Source organism: Schistocerca americana, chromosome X (assembly GCF_021461395.2).
Source record: "Schistocerca americana isolate TAMUIC-IGC-003095 chromosome X, iqSchAmer2.1, whole genome shotgun sequence".
Taxonomy (NCBI): Eukaryota; Metazoa; Arthropoda; class Insecta; order Orthoptera; family Acrididae; genus Schistocerca; species Schistocerca americana.
This window is the reverse complement of record NC_060130.1, coordinates 846,377,877-846,401,679: the sequence shown is the minus strand read 5'-3', so window position 1 is coordinate 846,401,679 and position 23,803 is coordinate 846,377,877. Positions and strand designations below refer to the sequence as shown.

General features: G+C 38.2%; 1 long non-coding RNA gene across 4 annotated transcripts; it reads left to right on the top strand.

Annotated features, from left to right (window-relative positions):
- Positions 1-8,817: 8,817 nt before the first annotated feature.
- On the top strand, positions 8,818-23,406 carry LOC124555322. 4 transcript variants are annotated; one of them, XR_006968541.1, is made up of 5 exons: positions 8,818-8,864; positions 10,272-10,487; positions 19,994-20,280; positions 20,357-20,502; positions 22,047-23,406. It is a non-coding gene; the product is annotated as an uncharacterized LOC124555322 (long non-coding RNA). The 4 variants fall into 4 exon arrangements; XR_006968543.1 differs by having other exon boundaries at positions 8,819-8,830; positions 20,357-20,494; XR_006968540.1 differs by having other exon boundaries at positions 8,819-8,830.
- Positions 23,407-23,803: the final 397 nt, after the last annotated feature.

Below are 23,803 nucleotides of genomic sequence, written 5' to 3'. Positions count from 1 at the left end.
TAACATAATGCATCAGAATACTATAGGCACAAAGAATGAAATTTCTGTAGATTTACCATACATTTTACTTTTCTTGCGCATGATAAGATTACTAACGGAAGTTACTTACCGTCCATTGTCTGGAATATAAACTATCCTTTCTCCTCTGCAAACATGTGCTTTCGCAGCAAGTATTATCAATTTTTTTCCGTGATTGAAAAGCTTTAACGCACACAAATCCCGCCATCATACACAAATCCATAAGGCATCAGCATGCCATGTTAGAAGAATATCCGCGTTTCGAAAACTACCAGCGATATTGGCTTGCATGAGAGACGACGTCGTGCCATGATATGACGTCATGGTTCCTCGGGGCCCGCGAGACGCTTCTAGTATGGCACCTTCGACCACAGATATTTATGGTCGATGTATGGCACCATGGAGGTAAAAATAAGAGGAGTTGTCATGACGTCACAAACTTGAAGCCGATCCAAGAGAAGGTCCGCCATGTTAGCTACCCCAAAACATTCGTTTCTGGTGGTTTGATTCCGTGTAGTCGTGAAGTGTTTAGATAAAAAATGCCGGCTTGCGTCGCTCACGGGTGTACTAATCGTTCTGATTGTAGTCTAAAGTTTAAACAAATCACATTTCATTCGTAAGTGGACTTATTTAAGTGTTATTTTCTTATATATACTTGAAATTGTGATGCACTGTAAAGTTTTACAGTATGGTTTTATTTCTGTGATTTAACTTTAGATTTCCTATCAATCCAAGGCGAAGAGCTGTCTGGAAGTGAGCATTACACTTGGTTTTCACTGTGTGGTTATTCTGAAGTAACTGAAAAGTCCTGGCAAGAAATATCCTGGAAATGAGGACTAATGTTTTAAAATGCAATAATTTAATGTAAAACTAATGTAACTACATGTAGTTAATTAAATCTTCAGTAAAATGTGTGGAACACCTGTTACAGTGGTTAAAATATAAGTACTTAAATGGTTACGTATTTGTTAAAGCAAAGTTCCCTATCGAAGTCCAGGCTTAGATCATTACATTAATCCCTGTGTTGTCGTGTTACCCTGTAAATTTCTGTTCTTTGTCACACTGAATGTCATTTGGTAGGTACAATTTAAAAAGAAAGCAGATGTGGAAATTGCAATGGGCCTGACAATCTTAAATTCAGTTCTGTTCCTTCGTAATTTAACGTATTTTTCACTTTGTTGACATGACAGCTGGCTTGTTTGTATCATCCCTGCATACATCTATGGGACACCAAAGGAAATAAGGTAAGTTTCTTGCAAACGTGAACATTTAAAATTTGCATTTGACTTGAAAATGCAACGAATACAAATCGGTGCCTCTAAACTATCAATCATTGTTTTTGGAGTTCTGGCTTTATCAATTATCGACACAAACACAATGAAAGTGAATAGAAATGGATTACAAAAGCACGGTTTTCATAGCACATACGTCTCTTCTCGGTTATTCTAAGTGTATAAACAAAAAGGAATTACAGTACTGAATAACATTTTTACGTATTACTGTATCAAATACGCATTTAAGACCAGAAAAACGTTTGAAGTTGCGTCCCTTATGCTGTGTTGTTCACTAAAACCGAGTAACATTTACTATATAAAACAAATATCACGTGCACACGACATAAATAACGAACAAGAAGCAATTGTAAACACTCGTCTGCTAATGTTTTGGGGGATCCAAGATGGCGGCAGGCCTCGCCCACTGGCTTCAAAACAACGTACAGCGCAAGTCTGTAGCGCCATCTCCCCTTATTCTACCTCCATGTATGGCACAGAAGTTTAGCCACAGTCTGTGGTTTAGCTAAATCCAAGGAGAATCTTCGACCATTAGTATCTATGGTCGGAGAATCCAACTTTTACTAGTATCCGTGTAGTAATGTCGTTGGTTGAAAGAAGGACAGGCGTCTAAAGCTAGCGAAATGAGGGATGCTCAACTACCGGACCTACCGATAGATGGCTCTACCAGCTGATTACTGTCGTCTGTATTGCCCGCCATATTCGAATTTGGCAAGAAGTTTCTTTCGGTCTGTACGGTGTATAAGGAATTAAGGATTATCGAAATGGTGATTTCTTGTTCCGCTTTCAAGCGTACGAAGCGATGGAGTAAGGAAAGTGACTTACCATTTCACAGGTAATAGGACTACCGATACAATACAGACTTAGTGCGTTTGCTAATTCGATGTTTTTGAACAGGTTTCCTCTAAAGCACCCAGAGCTGCTAAAGAAGTGGATTACTTCCGTGAAGCGGAAAGATTTTAAACCTATGTCTTGCAGTTTTCTTTGCGGAAACCTTTTCCGGCAAGATGATTACGTAGTGAGCCCTGGAACGTGGAAGAAACGTCTCAGACACGAAGCAGTGCCATCAATTTTTGACTTTCCGACACATTTGATGCCACCAAATAAACAGCCACGACGACATGTTAGGATTTTGAGTGACAACGATGCTTCTCCATTTGAGGTAGCTAATTAATTTCCTTGCTATGTGTGTGATTTTGACTTTTGTGAATTTATTTCGTGCGGACACAAATGGGCTACATAGGTCTAAGCAATGTTGTAATACAGTTCCATAGTTTTGTTTTTAGCGTTGTGTCCTGGAATCCGTGCTTGATTTGCCCTCTGCAGAAGCTACTGATTGCGTGGAGAATTTTGTCAATGAGAATTCTTCCGTGGAAAGCATGTCCCATTTATCCAATGCAGAAGCTGCGAATTGTGTCGAAATCGTTAGTATAAGGATGTTTTCACACCCCCAAAGTTTTCTTATAATATTTTTTCATCAAGCCTTGAGTTATTTCAATCATATATAACGAAATTATTTCTTTATTTCAGAGTGCAGTTGGTTCTCAAGTAATTGATTGTGGTATACAGTCGAAAGTAGAAATGGAAGACAAGGCGACCAAAACTTGCAATTTTTTCTCAGACATTGTGCACGAATTAAAACGTTAACTGAAATGTGAAGTGAGTCCGTGAAAAACTTCGAAGAAGAGAGAAGAAAGTGTTTTTCATGGATGACATCATAAGTTCATTGAAGGAGAAGGGGCATCTTCCTGAGAAGTTACATAACTTCTTCAATCATCAGAAAGGAACACAAGTGGAATTAGTGTGCAATTTAGTGGACAACTCTCTCTCGTCAAAGGGTAATAGATACACAACAAATGTGAAAATGTTTGCAATGACTGTGTACTTTTATTCACCAGCAGCATATGAATACCTGCAAAAATTAATGCCTCTGACCCATAAATCATTGATTTCCAAATGGGTGGCAAGTGTCGACTGTGAAACTGGCTTCTTAAAAGATGTTTTTAAATACGTTGATTCGAACCCAATCGTAAGGGACCAGTTCAGCGATTCATGTCTAATTGTAGACAGTGTGGCACTTAGGAAGCAAGTAGTTTGGGACCAAGGAACTAAGCAATACACAGGTTTTTTAGAGTTTGGTGGGGAAGTGCCTCAGTCAAAAGAAGTAATAGAGGCATCTGAGGCTCTGGTTTTCATGCTTGTCTCTATTAAAGGCAAATTTATATGCCCGATTGCATATTTCTTTATCAACGGTGTACAGGCAAATAATCAGGCCACACTGATGAAATCCGCTTTAGAGAGGCTGCATAGTTCTGGCATCAGGGTTTGGTGTGTTACATGTGATGGCTGGAAGGTAAATATAAGCACTTTATGTACACTTGGCTGTACTTTAAATTTTTCCAAGGGTGATTTTAAGAGCTACAATGTTTATTGTATGTTGGACATGTAATATGATGAAGTTTGCCAGAAATGCTCTAGCAGAAGTATCTGCTATTGAGTCTCCAACTGGCATTATTAGATGGCATTTCATTGAGCAATTGAACAAGGTACAACAAGAAGAAGGTATGACATTTGCCAACAAACTATCAGGACAACATATAAGTTATGTAAATAGAAAAATGAATGTTTCATTAGCTCCACAGACTTTGAGTTCTAGTGTGGCAGATAGTATAGAGTTTTTGAGGAGGGTTGTTGATCCAAATATTAAAGGAAGTGAAGCAACAGTAGAATTTTTGTATAATATTGATAGGATTTTTGATATTCTGAACTCCAGAAATCCATTAGGTAAAGGGTATAAGAGCCCCCTGAGACTTGACAACAAATCTTATTGGCTTGGTATTTAAAAAAAAAAATTAAATTAAAAAAAAAAAAAAATTGGTTCAAATGGCTCTGAGCACTATGGAACTTAGCATCTATGATCATCAGTCCCCTAGAACTTAGAACTACTTAAACCTAACTAACCTAAGGACATCACACAACACCCATTCAGCTCGTTAGTATTTTCAGACACACTGAAAATTATATCAAAAGCTTAAGAATCATTGGTGTTCCATTGCTGCTCCATGCAAGAAATACTTTTGCTTTTGGGATAATTTTCAATATGCAATCAGTAAGGCACATAGCTCTGACAAGTATGCTTCATGTTGAATCTCCTTTGAAGCATTTGCTATCATATAAACTGTCACAAGACCACATAGAGCTTTTTTCCCCCTGCATTCGGTCCAGATGTGGTTGGAACAACAATCCAAATGCATACCAGTTCAAATGTGCCATGAGAAAGTTGCTCTTGGGTAACAGTGTCACTGCAATGAATGGGAATTGCTCAAATTTTAATGTGTGTTGTTTGCCACCTGTTTATGATTTTCATGCAAGAAAGCATGTAGTAGAAAGTGATGAAAGTGCTGCAGAAAATGAAGTAGAGGAGTGGTGTGCACTTCTTGACGATAAGATTAAGTTCTCATTTCACAAGTAAAACATACTCTATTATATTGCAGGGTGTGTGTCATTGCGCTTTCAAGGCAGATCACATGCAAAGACTGTCTTCACATACTGAAGCCACCAGTAGTTAAATCTGCATTAGAATGTGATTCTCTCTATGCTTTTCCCAATATGGCCAATAAAAATGCATTTGTAAATTTTGTTAACTGGGGAAAACTGGTTAAAACAAGTGACTGCGTGTACTCTGTTGTAGAATACTCAGAAACTGTTTTAGATGTTTGTGACTGCTGGGGATATGTGACAGAAATATATACAGGCCAAGATTTTGCATTGTGTTAAAAAGAAATTTGTAGATTACCCATTTCCTGCTCTTGGTCATGATTACCGTTATGAAATTAGGATTGAGGACTTACATCAGACTCAGCTTGCTTGTAAGATTGCATCCCTATACTCCTGCATATACTTAAAAACATGTGGAAAAAAAGCCTGCTGAGAAAATTTTAAACAACAAATCAAGTAGCCTATAAGGCAGAAGTTAAATAAACTCATATTGTTTAATCATGTATAGTGCTCAAATTGGAAAAATTATGTAATGGTACATTCCATGCAGATGGGTGTGACATTTTGACAGATTTTTTAAAACTATTTTGTCCATAGATTTGTTGTTGTGTGATGATGAACTTCAAAAGATGAATCACATTGAAGTAAAATTAAGTCTTTACATCCTGTGTAGATATCGTAACAAAATTATAATTGTTTATTATATAAGCTTATTTTAAGATGTTTGGTGTTACAAAATATGCACTTGCATTAAAAACGGGTGATTTGTGTAAAATTAATGAAAAAAAAAAATGTTCTGAGGCTTATTTGACAGATGGCTTTCAGTGTGAGAAAATATGTCCCTCAATAACTATGTTAACTTGAATGTTTCACTTTTGTTTCACTTTAAGAAAACAGTTGTTTTAATACTTCCTATAATGAACACAATGTTCCAGTTGATCATAAGCATTCTTATTACTTTATAACCATTCTAGAATAAGGGGACCTGAGTCAGGCAAAACCTAATTTTCTGAATTTTGTCTTTATTTTGCTAGGATGTCTTTCTATTATATTTTCCTGTGTTGAGGGGGGAGAAGAGAATGCAAATAATCATATAGAATTATCTTTCTAGCACTACAAAGTGCAGAATACAGTGATTACAGGTACACGTGGAAATCTAGGAAATTTCAGTAATGTTACATGCCTAATTTTCATTAACATTTACCTTAATTATACGGTTACACTTTTTGCTGATTTGAACTGTGTACTACATGTTAAAAAGATTTTGTTTGGTCATAGTAATAAAAGCATTTCATTTTGTTAGTTCATATGTCCCATACGGAACTGAAATTATCGAGTCATGATGACAAAGGAAGGAAATAACATTAAGGAATCTTACTTCACAGAAATTATGTAACAATGGTTACACTTTTTGCTAGTTAACTTTAACATAAACCATTTAGTTTTGCATTAAGAGTGAAAGCAGTTGCACAAGTCACGTAAAGAACAAAGTTTCCCATAGGAAACTAAAGTATTTTACGTTTGAGTTATTGCAGACCCAAAGTATTGTGATCTTCATATTTCTATTTAAAAAAGTTTGTAACTCAAATTCACAGACATTCTGGAATCTGTACATACATGCGTGTAGCAAGGTACTTTTCATGTGCCATGTGGAACCTTTAATTTTCTGGTTTAAATATAATTTATTTCATGAATTACCTTTAATACCAGCACTGCCTGAATGCATTATTTACCATTTAGAAGAAGAAATATTAGTGTACAGAATAACAAACCTCATGAAAAATGCGAGAGATTGTTCTGTACAGAACTTGGAATGGCTCTTTATCAATAGCAGGTAAAAAAGAAGGCTTCTATTAAATGTTCAAAGAAACCAGTCAGTACCTCTTAATTCGCCATAGAGGTGATACAGTAGTAAAACAATTTACTTTTTTCAGAATTTCTGCTAAGTATTAAAAGTGTGAAGACGTATTCAATTAGTATTTGCTTTACCAATAACCTGTAGTACAAGCACACGTATAAGCAGATAATTATGGGAGTCAAGAGTTATGTTAAAATTAAAGATACTGACTGTTATTACTTGTTCACAAAGCATTGTAGTTGCTGTACAGTTTATGCTGTATGTGGTGTACCCAATGTGATTCCTGGAGGACATAATATTCTGTTATCCCATGGGAGTGCACTGGTACCACACCTATTGAAAGTACGTTTTGTTGTGGAATAGTTGTATCAGATGTCTGTACCAGAAAACAAATCTCCACTGTGACACCCTTATGTTCTTGGTATGCTATTAGCTATTATTACAGGAATACTCTTCACATGGAGGAGGAAGCATAGTGAAATTTTCTTTTTCATCATTTCCAACATTGTACACAACTTTCTTGCACTTTTATGTTATCACATTTTTTCCCTTGATAATTGAAAAGAGAGAGGGGGAAAAAAAAATTTAAGCGAGCCTTCATAACTGAAAACTCTACTTGCGTCATTTGTTATTTTCAAAATGTTACTCTCTTTCCAAATACTGTCCTATTTCTTCAAACCAATTTTGAATTTCTCAGGTTATTACATATTATTTACTGTACATTGTCCACCAATACTTCTGTTATTACCAGATAGTTTGTAATGTGGCACTACCTTTGTGCCACTGGTATTGGCTAGTGTACTTTTGCAGATAAGAAAATCGACTGGACTAGATTGTCCTGTCAGTATATGACAAATTCAGACAATATGGAACTTCTTACACTAAATTTGCAATATAATGTCACCCTTGTCTCACACAGATTGTAGCAGCCATTGGGGTGCCTGTCTGGCCAGCTTCTGCAGCTTTCACTTTCAGGTTTGTTTTTTGCTTGGGCCGTATACTGACAACCAGTCATTCCAGTGATTGACACCATGTCAAAGACTGGAGCCAAGACTCACAGAAATAGAATTCTATGGTTGTAATTCAAAGTGTAATTAATTTTGCTCACTGACATGTTTTGAATTCAATTTTAAAATTGTTTGGGTGTCAGACTGGAAAATTACAGTTTTAAGACACCCCAACCTTAAAATTAACAGCTGTGATCGAGGTTATTTTCAACAAGTTCCTTCACTTCCTACATCACCATGGATCAGTCCAATATAATATTATTACTACACTTAACTTCCAAATGATACAAGTCAAGCATTTAAGAGGTGCCTTAACGTTGGGCTTTGTGTTTATCTCATTTAAATGTATTTCTTGTCTCGTATCAAAGACTGTAGCACTGTTAAAAACTGGTGCTTCTACCATATCACTCAGTTTAAATACACCGTGTCATGTACAAGCGTTAATAAAATCATGGCATTTAAATTACTGATCAAAGAGAGTGCCAAATTCGTAAGTGCATGTTGCAATTAGTGTCAGCATATATGCAGATCGGTAATGCATCACTTCAGATAAAGAAAAAATAACGATTTTTTCTGTTTATACGTAAGTAATACTTTAATAGTTCAGTTGTAATTTCTGTTGTCAGTAAAGACACCCCTAAGCACACGATGTCAACTTTTTTTCAAGAGACGTTTTCACTGTTGTCCACACTTGATTTTCCGAATTATACCAGTAGTTAAAAGCTTCGGCAAGTAAGGTAATTTGTTGACCTCCATTGAATCTTAAATAGTGTTTTAAAACGGGCAAATAAGTAAAGCACTCATAAAATAGTAAACAATTTATAGGTCAGCTTGTCAAACTTTCAAAACACACTCGAATTTAGGAATTTCATAGCAGAACTGTCACTGTTTTTTCTCGCTAGATTAGAAACACTTCATTATGTTGATGTGTAGATATCTAGAACATCCAATTTAAAATACTTATGAGGGCGCAGAACGAAAAACATTTTCATCCGTGTTTTGACACTTCGTTTTTTTTGCCAAATTCAGATATGGCGGACACTCAATGATAGGATCTCTTGGCGGCACGCGCTAGAGCCATCTATCGGTAGGTCCGGTAGTTGAGCATCCCTCATTTCGCTAGCTTTAGACGCCTGTGAAAGAAGGAAGTTGAGGCTGTAAGTCTTTCGTACTGTCGGCAAACTTTTCAGTGTAGGAGGATTTGTTTCATGATGGAACTGCTCTAATGCTCTTAGAAGTAATTCAGACAGTGTGATGTTGCTCCTTAGCTTTTATAGCATATGACACAGTGGTATACAATAGTATGTCTTAAATAATGTACGCCAATGCTTTATGACATGTTATTCTTTTTGTGATAAAAATTTTTCTTATTGTAATTTTTTTAGTAACATATAGAAAAATAATAAACTGAGTTCAGGAAAGATCTGTTGCTGTTCAAAAGGATTGAAGACTGTCCCATATTGACGATCGTTTGGGCTATTGGGCTTAGATTGTGTGTAATATCGTCAACCAGACATTATTTCGCTGTAAAGTTGCTTTAGAACAGCATTTTAAAGATTAAAATATGAGAAAATGTGACCATCGTAATTAAGAAATTTGGGAATCGATTGTCATTAGAAACTGATTTCAGTGTAATAAATTTCTTGCAATATCTGAAATCACTAGAAAAAGACCTTAGCAGTTGCTCGATTACATGTCACAGCTTTTAAAGAAAATGCAGATTTCGAACGACAGTATTATAGAGGCTGGTGGAATCAATAATCTAATGGACCGCCACGCCTCTATAATCTTGAAAATTATGATTGCTTGAATATCTGCAGCCTGGAAGTAATCCAAATTAGGACTTTATGGTATCAAGACAAATGGAATATATACATAAAGTGCATAGTTTCATATACAATGTAGTGATAAAGAACTTCTTGGTTCTTATTTTGCCACTATTGTATTAAATGAACAGCATATTAAAGTTTCTAGTTTGGCATGTAGGTATTGATTTTTAAAAGTTCACGTGACAAGTTTGCAAATGGTCATGTTTGTATTGTTCGTTGTGCATTGCCCATCCAAACAGTGGTAAACATGTTTTAGAAATGGCTGACAATCAGAAATCAGGACTGCTGCAGCCTCTAAGACCACACCAGTCACTATATAACGTATTTTATTCACTAAAATTACTATTGTGAGCAAAACACTAGTTTAGCACGTTAGATCTGTTAGTGTAACTGACAGATTTGAAGATAATTTTGAATATTGTAATGTGACTTAGTTTGAATTAGAAATCATGTATTAACTAAAATTCCATTTATCTTTAGAATTTCATGTCTTAAATAAGAAGTGAAGAGATACTAGAGAAAATCACACAGATGATGTAAGGAGACTGTGTGATGGCAATGTGTTCTTACTGTAAGCTAGTCACATAGAACAGTTGTTACTGAGAAATCATAAATGTTATGGAAAGATCACTTTTTGAATGTGCAGGCTTTTAATGTTCATGTAGTCCAGTGCGGTGAATGTGGGACATTGTCTTCTCTGGTACCAATTTGTTTGTCCTGTTTGTATGTAGTAACATTATATTCTTATGGATATTGTTATATGTTGCAGAATTCCATGTGCTGTCATTTTCTGTTAAAAACAGAAGATTTCAGTCAGTTCCAGTTGTATGTTCATAAGATTATGGAATTGAACAAAAATTTTTCATCCAGACTTGCAATATTGCTACTGAGATGTTGAACACAATAATTTTCTGGTGGATGACAATATAATTTCTTTTAAAATTGATTTGTCACCACGTGGGGACCTGAAACTGAAAACTGACAGGTAGGGCTGCTGACACTACAGACAATTCATGTCTTTATTTTTCCTAGTGCGTGACAAACCATGAAATAAAGTAAATCTTTTTTGATAATACTGTATTGTCTTGAAAGAAAATTATGGTATGATAGATGTCAGAAACATTGTAGTCAAACATACTGTTAAAGAATAAAGTAAAAGTGAGTTATTAGTTCCATATTTCACTGTGGTACATTACTGATGTGGTATGACAACTGTTCTGGTATTTATTTCTTTGAAATGACAGTGAACTGGAGTTAACTGTAAACATTGCAAGAAACCTCACTTGATTTACAAGATTGGTAACTGTAATGGGTTTTCGTGTGCATTGTATTCACTGCAATTGATTATCATAATTTCTCAAGTCTGTGTTTTGTAAAATAAAAGGAATTTGACTGTCAATTGTGCCATTATGCATGCAGCTGATTGGTGTGTGAGGGTGAAGTTGTTAGATGTTGAGTGTTTGCAAGCTAAGCATTATGGGTCAAAAGTTGTCAGCAGTGTTTCAACAAGCTATAGAACTAGTGCAGATAGTTTCTCTGATTGTAATAAAGGAATGAGGGTGTTAGGATCAAAGATTATCTGGAGAATCCCATTGAAGCAGTCACAAAATATACTATGTAGGGTTAAATATGTCCATGTGAACCCTGCAAACCACTGAGTGCATGGCAGAGGGTACTTTCCATTGTACTATCGATGTACATTTCTTCCTGTGCAATTGTGCATGGAATGTGAGGAGAATGATGCTCAAATGTTTCTATGTGAACTGTAATTAGTGTGCACAGATACTTGGGAACAATATGTAAGAGGTTCTAATACATTCCTCACTTACTATTGTTTCTTGAAACTTTAGAAGTAGTCTTTCAAGAGAAAGTTGCTATCTGCCAGTTCAGATTTTTGCATTTCAGTGACTGTGACTCTCTCAGATGGGTCAAACCAGTCTGACTATTCATGCTGCCCTCCTTCATATACATCCACCATTTGGTATGGGTCTCACACTAGTCCAAGATTCTAGGATGGCTCACTGAAGTACGTAATCTCCTTTGGTTGGATGATTTGGGAGAGTGGACCAGGCACTGAGGTTGGCCATGTCCTTTCAAAGGACCATCCCGCTGTTTGCCGAAGCGATTTAGGGAAATCACGGAAATCCTAATTAGGATGGCCGAACACGGGTTTGAACCATCACCCTCCCAAATAAGAGTCCAGTGTGCTAGTCACTGCACCACCTCACTCGGTATATCTGTCTTGTAGACTGGCTAAGATTAACTGGAGAGTGGACTACTGTGCTCTTATGGTATGTTTTGTAAGGTTTGTTGTGTCTTGAACGGTGTTGTTTATTATTGGATTTTTTATTTGTTCACATCGAAAACTCCCTTTTTTACTGTTTGTCCTGCTGATTTCAGTGAGTTTAGTCAGTGTACTGGTTTGTGTGGTATTTGTATTTTCTGCAAGTGTAATTGTAGATGTTTTGGTTGCCATGTAGGATACACTTCAAATGGGGTTTTCAGCATGGCAACTATGTCATTGGTCAAAGAAAATGGGTGGTATACCAGTCTCTGGTAATCCCAAAAATAGTTGCATGATCAATATGTTAATAAACATTCATGTACCAACATTCTCCCATGATTTAATTAAAAACATTGAACCACTTAGTGCTTACACAGGCAACTAAGAATAGTTTAAATTTTACAACATTCTGCACAATATAATCCATTGTGTCACCACATAATGTTGTACACTCCTCATCATTACTATGGCACATTAAATGACACAACATGTCTGACAAACATGTTGTCAACACACAACTTGAAGTCACACGTTCCGGCACAGCACAATTACCTTTAGATTCAAAGCAGATGGATAGTATCCTTCAACCAAGTATACCTAATGTTTGTATAGCAAGGAAAACGGCAATTGTCAAAATATGTAATAAGAACGCACATTGTTGCAAATACCAACAATCATGAAATTACTTTTCTATTCCCTTACGTAGCATACAAAGCCTTATGAAGAACTCTGCTACATGCACAGTCTTTGGCATTAGCATTCGTCTACACGTACTACAATGATTGTCATGATTCAGCCAGTCAAAAGCCCTTGAGAGATTGCAAAATATCCCAATGGGTGATGTTCGGTTATTCAGTGCATTTAATATTTGATCAGTAAAAGCATATACAGGCTTCAGAACACCATAGTGAAAAGACTAACTGCAGGTAGGCATTGATAAAACATGCATTACTGATGAATTCCAGTTAACCGAAGTAATTTTTTCCCAGTAAAAAATACATTATTGACTGTTGGTGGGTCTGCACAGACTTTATTCATAACTTTGGTTCTTATTACATGTTCACTGTTATTTAGCTCCTCTTTTAACCACAATATGCTTCAGAACCGTCAAACAAAAATAATTCTGCCCAGTGGTTGGAAGAAAGCTCAGGTCACACGCTTCAGCAAGCAGGACAGTAGAAGTGACCCATAACACTACTGTGTAGTATTAATGACATCCACCTGTTATACATGAAATGAAATGTAATGATGCCCAATCATATGTAAAACAGGTTGGAGACTTTGGTTCACTGGTAGAATACTGTGAAAATGCATTCAGTGCATATACTTGGTTGTAGGATACCACCAATCTGCTTTGACACGCTGGATAGTTGTGCAGTGCTGCGATGTATTGTGTGAGGTCATTGAACTGCAGTGTGTTTGTTTTGGAGTGGAAATTAAATGTTGATGGATAAGGCATAGTGTATGAAGAGGTGGAGTCCTCTAACAGTTTAATTGTGTGGTGGCAATGTGTTTGTGAGGTTTGATACTGTGTCATTCAGAGTGCCATAGTTGTTATAATGTGGAGTGTACAAAATTACATGGTGACACAATGAAACCTACTGTGCAGGATGTTGTCATATAAAACACGATGTTGTAAAATTAAGGCTATTCTCAGGTTTCCCTGTAACCACTAAGTGAATCAGTGTTTCTAATTAAATTGTGGGAAAAAGTAGCTGGATTGGTGTTTATTAACATATTGAAAGCGTGACTTTGTTATTAATAACAAACATTGATCCACATATTTCCTCCCATGATTTAATTGAAAAAACATTGATCCATTTATGACGTTTATTCAAAACTGTTTTATCATGGGCTCCACTATCTTGTCTTATCTAACACATCATTCATCGCATTCATTTCCCATCATGCACCACGCACACTTAGCAGCTAAAACACCAACAAAAAAGCTACGGACACCCTAAGTGTACTTTAACTGTAGCGTTGAGCTATGTAGTTGGACTGGAGGTTGAGATACCATTATCTTACGGTGCATTTTGTAAGGTTTTGTTGGGTCTTATTTTTTATCAGTTTCGAGTGTTTTGTTTTTCGCAGTATGTTGTCTTGAATGGTTTTGTTTTTATTATTGGGATTTTTAGTTTGTGCCTTTCAAAACCCCCCGTTTCCCCATATTTAGCCCACTAGTTTCAATGGGTTTAGTCGTGTGTAGGTTCATGTGGTACTTGTATTTATAGTGTGTTATGATAGATGATTTGGTTACTATGTAGGATACGCTCAGAGCAGGGGTTTTGGCATGGTGACGTCATCATTGGTCAAAACGGGGAGTTAGTACCCCAGTTTCTGGTAATCCTCAGGCATCTAAATAATGTTACTGTCCCCTTCTCTATATAATCAATGGAAACTGGAAAGATGAGGAATCGCTTTATTAAGATTTCTGTGCAAATGGACATCAGTGTGGAAGATGAGTTACCCTTGTTTTCAACAGATATGCTATGTGATCAGAAGTATCCAGATACCTGGCTGAAAATGACTAAAAAGTTCATGGCGCCCGCCATTGGTAATGTCTGAATTCAGTATGGTGTTTGCCCACCCTTAACCTTGATCACAGCTTCCACTCTCGCAGGTATACATTCAATCAGTTGGTGGAAGGTTTCTTGGGGAATGGCAGCCCATTCTTCATGGAGTGCTGCACTGAGGAGAGGTATTGATGTCGGTTGGTGAGGCCTGGTACGAATTAGACACTCCAAAACATCCCAAAGGTGTTCTACAGGATTCATGTCAGGACTCTGTGCCGGCCAGTCCATTACAGGGATGTTATTGTCATGTAACCACTCTGCCACAGGCCATGCATTATGAATAGGTGCCCGATTGTGTTGAAAGATGCAGTTGCCATCCCTGAATTGCTCTTCAACAGTGGGAAACAAGAAGGTGCTTAAAACATAAATGTAGGCCTATGCTGTGATAGTGCCATGCAAAACAACAAGGGGTGCAAGCCCCCTCCATGGAAAACATGACCTCACCAAACACTACAAAATCTGAATTTTACTGTTGACACTACACATGCTGGCAGATGACATTCACTGGGTGTTTGCCATAGCAATACCCTGTCATCGGAGCGCCACATTGTGCACTGTGATTTGTCACTCCACACAATGTTTTTCCACTGTTCAATGATCCAATGTTTATGCTCCTTACACCAAGCAAGGCGTCGTTTGGCATTTACCAGTGTGATGTGTGGCTTATGAGCAGCTGTTCTACCATGAAATCCAAGTTTTATCACCTCCCACCTAACTGTCATAGTGCTCGCAGTGGAGCCTGATGCCGTTTGGAGTTCCTGTGTGATGGTCTGAATAGATGTCTGCCTGTTACGTATTATGACCCTCTTCAACTGTCGGCGGTCTCTCAGTCAAGATGAGGTCAGTCTGTACACTTTTGTGCTGTACATGTCCCTTCACGTTTCCACTTCACTATCACATCGGAAACAGTGGACCTAGGGATGTTTAGGAGTGTGGAAATCTTGCATACAGACATATGACCCAAGTGACACCCATTTTAAGTCCGAGTTCTGCAGAGTACCCATTCTGCTCTCTCTTAATGTCTAATGACTACTGAGGTCGCTGATATGGAATATTTGGCAGTAGGTGGCAGCACAATGCACCTAATATGAGAAAGTGTGTTTTTGGGGTGTCCGTATACTTTTGATCACATAGTTACATTATTTTGTTCCAAAATAACACACTGTGCAAAGATCTATAATGCTGACTGTGACTGCTGTTCTTTTTTGAGCAGAGTTTAGTCTCTTGGTGAAGCTTGCAACCCAACACCACGAGAATGCATGGCAGTGCAGACACACTTCTGTGTGTCGTAGAGTATTATTTTGAAAAAATTCTCTCAAGCTTCCAGCCGCTTAAAGTGGTTTAAAATCCACGAGGTTTCAGCCAAGTACTGTCTGGCCATTGTCAAGCCCATCCACAACGGCAGGGTCATATCACATCAGATGCGAAAAACCTGTTTTTAATTGTCCTGAGGCCAAAAACCACATAAAAAGCATCACTCACATCAGTTTCTAATTGTCCTGAAGCCAAAAACTGCATAAAAAGCATGAATCAAGATCAAATCTGATTATTAATTTTCATGTGACTGGTGCAAAACATGTTTAGTATGCTGTCTATCGTTCTCTGCCACAAGTTGACATTGAGAAACGGCATGTTCCACAATTGACTGAAGTGTTTCCGGGGTCATGTTCAGAATGTGTTCACAATGCATGCCTTCAGTGCAGCTAAGTTTGCAATTGGAATGCTGAACATCATATAGTCCCACAGCCAGCAGTCACACAAATTAAGATCAGGTGATCGGGATGGCCAGGCTGTGGGGAAATGGCGGCTGATAATTCTAGCATTTCTGAAATGGTGCTTCAGCAGCTGCTTAACTGGATTTGTAAGGTGCAAAGGTGCATCATAGTGCATAAAAATGATCCCATCCACACTGTTGGAGAGCTGGAATGATGTTGTTGAACAAGACACTCATAGCGCGTACCTGTGACAGTACAGCTAAGAGGACCGAAAGCATCTGTCTCTTTGAAAAAATATGGCACTATGATAAATGATGCTGTAAACCTGCACCACACAGTGACCTTTTCAGGATGAAGTGGTTCTGGTTGATTTGCGTGTACATTTTCTGTTGCCCATACTAGACAATTCTGTGTATTGACATATCCTATCAGATGGAAGTGGACTTCGTTTGTCCACAAAATCTTCCATGGCCAATCTTTGTCTACTTCCATGTGAGCAAGAAATTCTAAAGCAAAGGTCTCTTGCTGGCAGGTCAACAGGAAGCGACTCGTGCACATTGGTAATTTTGAATGGCTAGCAAAGAAGGATGTTTCGTGTAGAACTTTGTGGGCTGGGCTCATGGGTATGTCCATGGGCAGTTCTCCATGCGCTACACATTTGCACACCACCACTTGTCTCCTCCTGCATTGCTGTGGCGCTGCTCTCATTGACATCGAATCAATTCGTTTCCTCCCTTTACCAGGTTGCACATCAAAAGAACACGTCTTTTCGAATCATTTTCTCCAGATCCACGGCAGTCATCAGACCAACGCCTTTTTTCAACCGCTTCATTGTCTGGAAATTCTGCAGAGCGACGTGTGCACAGTCATTTTACCATCAGAGCTTGATCCTGCATTGAGACAGTCATGACGAACATCACAGACACAAAAGGAGGAAAGCCATCTACCCAGCGTGTTTATACCAACTTCAGTGGATTGTGCGCGTGACAGATGTTTTCATTTACATATTCTGACACATACAGTGCCATCTACTGATAAATTTTCACACTACTTTTTTCTTCTGCCATACATTTTCCCCCTTCCCCAATAATATTCCATTGCAATTTGACATCATTCTGACCATTTCTAGAGCATTTTGAAATAATTATAATCACCGTTTACATTGTGGGTTTCTGAGACCTACATTGTCTGTCACAGGCATCACGAGTTGTTGAATTTTTTTTGGAGCCGTGAAGACTAAATCAGTTTTATGCCTCTTTAGAAGTTGGTTAATCTTGACTGTTACTGAGTAAGAGAACAGCAAAAATATGAACTTCCTCAAGCCCTTTTTGGGGTCCTTCTGCTTCAGTGTTTCTTGAAAGATGATCTGTGAATTCTAGTGGTCTGTGTGGGTGGCTTTCCAGTACACCCATTTTCTTCATAGTGGATAAGGATGTCAAGGAAAGGAAAGGTGCCATCTGTGTCTACCTCCATTCCGAACTTGATGTCATGGATATTGTTAATGTTGTCTGAGATTTCTCCCAGCAGTCCATGTCTGTGAGAGCAGACTACGAACGAGTTGTCGATGTAATGGCAACTAACGTCTGCAGGAGCAGTGTCCAGGGTGATGTTCTCAAAGTACTCCATAGACAGGTTGGGTATTACAGTGGCTAATGGGCTCCCTATTGTGGTGTCATACATCTAATTAAAATATTCTGTCATATAGAAAATGTCAGTGTGCGCCTGAATAAATCCACAACAGTGTTTTCAAATAAGTGGAGAGTGAATCTATAGAGTTCTTCATTGCAATGCGCATGAATAATGACACCACATCAAAGCTAACCATTTTCTTTATGACGGTGGACATTATAATCAGACGGGAACTTCAAGATGGGGAGTTCATTAGCTCCAGTTATAGCCAACCTATGTATGAAGAACTTTGAAGACATCGCCCTAGACACTGCTTTGGCAAAGCCTAGTTGCTTTAATAGTTACATCAATGTCATGTTCATTGTTTAGTTTCGTGAATGAGAAAAGCGAGCAGAATTCTTGGACACCATCAAGAGTATCCATGACATTAAGTTCTCAATGGACATAGAGATAGATGGTGATTTCTGATTTCTTGACATCCCCGTCTGCTGTAAAGAAAATGGGTAGCTCAGCCACAGTGTTTACCAGAAACACAACCACTCAGACCAATATCTGCACGCTAACAGCTTTCAGCATCCATCGCAGGAACATTCTGTTCTGAGGACCTTTGCACGTAGTGCAGGCTGTCTCAGATGCTGGAAACCTACTGTAGGAGTTGAGCCACTTATGGAAAGTATTAGAGGAACACAACTCCAACAACTGCAATATTTTACAAGGTATCTTTCCAAGAACATGGAAGCTGAAGGAGCCTGAGGAGGATTCAAAGAAGCTTGCTTTTTTGCCATTCTATGGCTTAGTAACAGGAAAAATCAGCCAGCTTCAAGAGACACAAAACTGATTTAGTCTTCAAGGCTCCAACAATTCAGGAGGCCTGACAGACAATGTAGGCCTCAGAATGCCAGAAGTATGTAAATACCATATGGGTGTAGACAGACCATCAGACTGACTGCATACTATTGAACAGTGCTGTGTAGAACACAGGAAATGCTTTCTCCTTTAGTACCCTGAGAAATCAGCAGTAGTAGAGCATGCTCTAGAAAATGGTCATCATATTGCATTCAAAGAGAATGGGGCAGTGTAATGAGAGGCGATAGAGATAAAAATTTGTGACAACACCCTCAATAAAGATGGCGGACTGCCACTAAGCATTGCTTGGGACCCAGCCGTCCGGAGGTTGAAGCACACACATCCAGCAGGCAATGAAGACATTATCTTCTATGGTGCTGGAATGAGCACCAATGACGTGACAGAAGACAGCTAAGCTATATAAGGATGGTAGTAGTTACCCAAAGACAGTTACCACTTGATAATCAACAAGGTGTACTTGGCAGAGAGCTCATGGAGTTTGAACCATTTGATGTGGCTGGAAACTTGAGAGAATTTCGTCTCTACATGTTGCCACGTCATCTTGTTTGTAGGATGATTTTGTCACAAATGAACCCATCTGTTGGGAGGAGGTTTCTCATCGTACATGCAGGGAAAATAATAGCTTGTAGAATCATAGAAACAGTTGAGAATGAGGCAAGTTTGGGGTGAGTAGATCATACTGTATGGAGCATAATGATCGATGAGTGCACAGAGCATAACATTATCATTGGCAGTCAGGAGAGATAGGTACTGCAACCACATGTGATTTTTTTAGATATTAAGTTGGCCTAGAGGTCCTCTGCGTGGATGGTTTTGTGTAGCTACATAAATTTAATTCTGTTGGATAAATTTATTGCAGTTGAATGCATCTAACTTGTTGATAGGCCAGTGATGTTTCCATTTCATAAGCCTGGGGTGGGAGCATATTCCAGAACTTCGAGCCTCTCAATAGAGAACATACAAATTGACTGTAGCAACTCTGTGTAACTGTATCTGCTGTTAACTGCTTTGTTGTTAGGAAAGAGATTACAGTGTTGCCACTGTTCATTACTTCCATTTCAGAACTTTTCTAATTACATGCCTTTTCTTGATAAAACTGAAATTATGTACACACATATAAACTATGGCAATAGCAGGTGGTTGTTGCTGCAGAAATGAAAAGGAAAATTATGTGGAACTATTGTCCTAGAAATTCTTTAGTTTTTTTTTCTTTCCCTCCTCCCTCCCCCCCCCCCCCCCCCCCACTTAGACATGCAATATAAAATACTCTAAGCACTGAAACTTTTTGGCAATGTTATTTGATATTTACAGTATTATTTTTGAGTGCACTTTCATTAATGTGTTTGAAAAGCTTACATATGATGGCATATGCACTAGTTAGAATATTTTTTCCTGAAATGTCTTTTTTTTTCTTCTGCAGGTACTTTGAGACACTATTCATGTGGAAGGTGACCACACCGATGCCACAAATATCATCAATACTGCATGATTTAGGCAAACAGGTTGTGTAGGCTGAAACAATGAAGGGAAAAGTAGCTGTGTATACCGAGGAAAATGTAAAAGGTGGATGAGAAAACTTGAAATTTTCAGAAGTGAAAACTCAAAGACATTGTCACTATGATCCAATCATTATCATTTTGGGGCATGCAGAAGAAATGAGCTCATTATACGTGTAATAATTTATTTGAATGTGTTTTGAAGAAATAGGTAAGTAGAATGAGCTGGAAATATTTCTAACATTGGCCAATACCATCTGGTAATGAAACTTGTACAAAACTTTCAGGGGGTAGACAATTGGAAACTAAATGCCGTGAAATACGCGTGTCCATTGATATAAAAATGTTTCACACTGTTCATTTCTGGACTGGGTGTGTGTATGGACAGCACAATGAGGGACTGAACATTGGAATTTCTACACAAGGTAATTCGGTAGGTGTTTGAATAATTCTTTTAAACTGAAGATTTAAGTGTTTATTATATTTAAAAGATTGATCCACAAGTGTCAAAATGTATTCTTCTGAAAGCTGTTTATACTCGTATAGTTTTGAATGGAGGGAGACTGAAGTTTTTGTTTGCAAAGTTAAGGCAGCATGCACCTTGTCGGAACTTACACACGATTTTAACAGTAATTGGAAAAACTTTTGGATGGATTATAAACAGTACCTGAGAGGAAACTGTCCACCTGTATTGAAGACTTACTTGCTGAATAGCTGTAGTTTAGATATGAACAAAAAGCAACACTATTATCACCACATATGTGCATGCACACACAGAGACCACATGTGTGGTTCTCTGCAGGGTTTGCGTGGTACTGTGCACGGCTCACCTGTTATTGAGTTTGCTGCAGGTTCAGATTTGCTGATAGACGACTAGTGAAATGACCCAAAGTGTGTCAGGGCTCATTCTCTAGTTGAATGTTCATATGGTAACTGCCCTGTGGACAACTGTCAGTCACTTTCTTAATTTCATTCACTATAGCACAGTTGAGTGGCAGGTAGTAGAGGTGACATATTGTATAAATTAATGAACTGGTTTATGGAGCGAGAAGCCTGTCGCTCTAGAACCATTTCCTGAACTGTGCTATATTCTTTGTTGCATGGGGAAAGACGATAAGGATGCAAAGACAATGGGTGAATCCAGAGACAGTTGTGGACACAAGAAATGGTGAGTTCACACACTGTGTGTGTGTGTGTGTGTGTGTGTGTGTGTGTGTGTGTGTGTGTGTGTGGATGAGGATGACCCGCAGGGTTTGCGCTGCATGCCCGAGGCGTTGGATACGCTGACGGACGAATCTCAGTAGGCCGTACTTTGGTCGTATGTGCAGATGGCGCACAGAGTATACGCAATCCGATGGTGTTAGGTTCGAATATGGAAAAATGGGCGCCACTGAGAAATATGATGAGAGTGCTATTAATTTCTCTACATTGAAACATTATGACATTACAGATGAATTTAAGTTTTTTGCTAACAAATATGCATCAGTAATAATTAATAGAGTTGTTACGTATGTGTATAGGATTAATGTAAGAGTGGAACGTTTAACATTGGATGATAGAGCAAATAAGAAAATATTTGAAGACCAAGGTGCTTTGGAGAAAGTTCGGATAGCTTGTAGTAATAAAATTGGTCCATTTAGTCTTAAACCCGAACGATCTTCTGGAGTTCCATGACGTAGATATAGTAGAAGAAATAGACTTAAGTTTGTAACGTATTCAAAGCCCGAGACAAGTGCAGATATATCAAAAGTAAAATCATGGACAGATTTGGAAACGCAATGTAGAGCTAAAAATAAGTTATTTCAAGGTATTAATCCTTTTTATATTGGGCTTCAAATTGCCGGCGATGAACCTGCGAAGAATGATGTAGTGCAAAGTGAAGTTAAATATGTAACTTTTGTTGTTAGAAATAGTGTACATGACATTTTGTAAAAGGAAGGGTACCGTTATGTTCTGAATAAAGATTGTTATTTACAGCTAATGTCTGCGTTGGAGTTTTTTTATGGCAACTGGGACCATATCAGAAATTACCCGGACGACCTGCGGCTCGCCTTCCTTGTTCCTACCAACCAAGAAAGGATTGATGAATTAGCTATTACCTTCTATGGAAACAAAATAAATTATTCAGCAGCTGTTATTGTACTTGAAGAACTCTGGTATTATAAGCCAAATCTTAACAATTTAATTCGTCAATTCAGGGAAGCATATAGAGAGTTTGTTTTTATGCCTAATGTGCACATAAGTATTACGATTTCAGATAGGGACGTTATAGGCCTTTGTGGTATAACTATTAGAGCCTCAATACATAAAATATCAAAAGTCATACCTCAGACGCACAGCCAAAGGCCATCCTAGAACATGGCCTCACGGGTAGTGAGGTCTCCTAATCAGGGTAAAACCAAATATAGGCTTGTTAACAAGTTATCTACGGACAAAGAGCATTGGCAATGTACATGTGAGAATGAGTTTTGTTTACATTTTAGGTGGCAAGTGTTGGCACGTCTGTATTATGTTTTGGATATTTCAGAATGGCTCACAACCTGCATCCCGCTTTGGGATACCGAAGAGCAGAGTATGAAAATGTTGCCAATAGTCATGAACAAACCCAAGGTATGCAACATCACGCTTGCGTAGGTGGGCCGAACGTACTAAAGTTATAGATTACATGGATCCATTCTTAGTTAATAATTGGTCTCGTATTCGTTTCATTGAGAAATATTTCGACTCTTTTCAAGCGAATCGTTTGGTCGTCAGGTCTCTTACTGAGTGTCATTTAAATTATAATGCCTGGGCGGGGCGCGTTGTACGGTGGTATAACAAGGCCTTTCGGTCAACGGAGGTGCCTAAGAAACAGTTATATCTTTATGGTGATACAAATATTGGCAAGTCAACGTTAATTGAGAAAATACTGTCTCGTAAACAGCATTTATATCTACCGTTTTGTTCCGAATTTGGATTTGGTGGATATGATGCTTGTGTTCATAATGTTATTGTTTTTGAGGAGTTTGAGTGGTCTAGATGGAGGCAGTATGCATCAATTTCACTGATCAGTTACTGGGGGTGCACTGCCTGCTTGTGGGCTCAGTATGTGAAACAAGTGCATGTCACAGAGGCATAATTGTTTTACGCGTGCTCGTCTTGTATTGTGGCACAGTTTGTTATGAGAACATACGGTTTCATATTGTCTGTTTCTTTAGCTTCATTGTGTAATCACTGTTGTTTATACAGGGTGTTTCAAAAATGACCGGTATATTTGAAATGGCAATAAAAGCTAAACGAGCAGCGATAGAAATACACCATTTGTTGCAATATGCTTGGGACAACAGTACATTTTCAGGCGGACAAACTTTCGAAATTACAGTAGTTACAATTTTCAACAACAGATGGCACTGCAAGTGATGTGAAAGATATGGAAGACAACGCAGTCTGTGGGTGCGCCATTCTGTACGTCGTCTTTCTGCTGTAAGCGTGTGCTGTTCACAACGTGCAAGTGTGCTGTGGACAACATGGTTTATTCCTTAGAACAGAGGATTTTTCTGGTGTTGGAATTCCACCGCCTAGAACACAGTGTTGTTGCAACAAGACTGTTTTCAACGGAGGTTTAATGTAACCAAAGGACCGAAAAGCGACACAATAAAGGATCTGTTTGAAAAATTTCAATGGACTGGGAACGTGACGGATGAACGTGCTGGAAAGGTAGGGCGACCGCGTACGGCAACCACAGAGGGCAACGT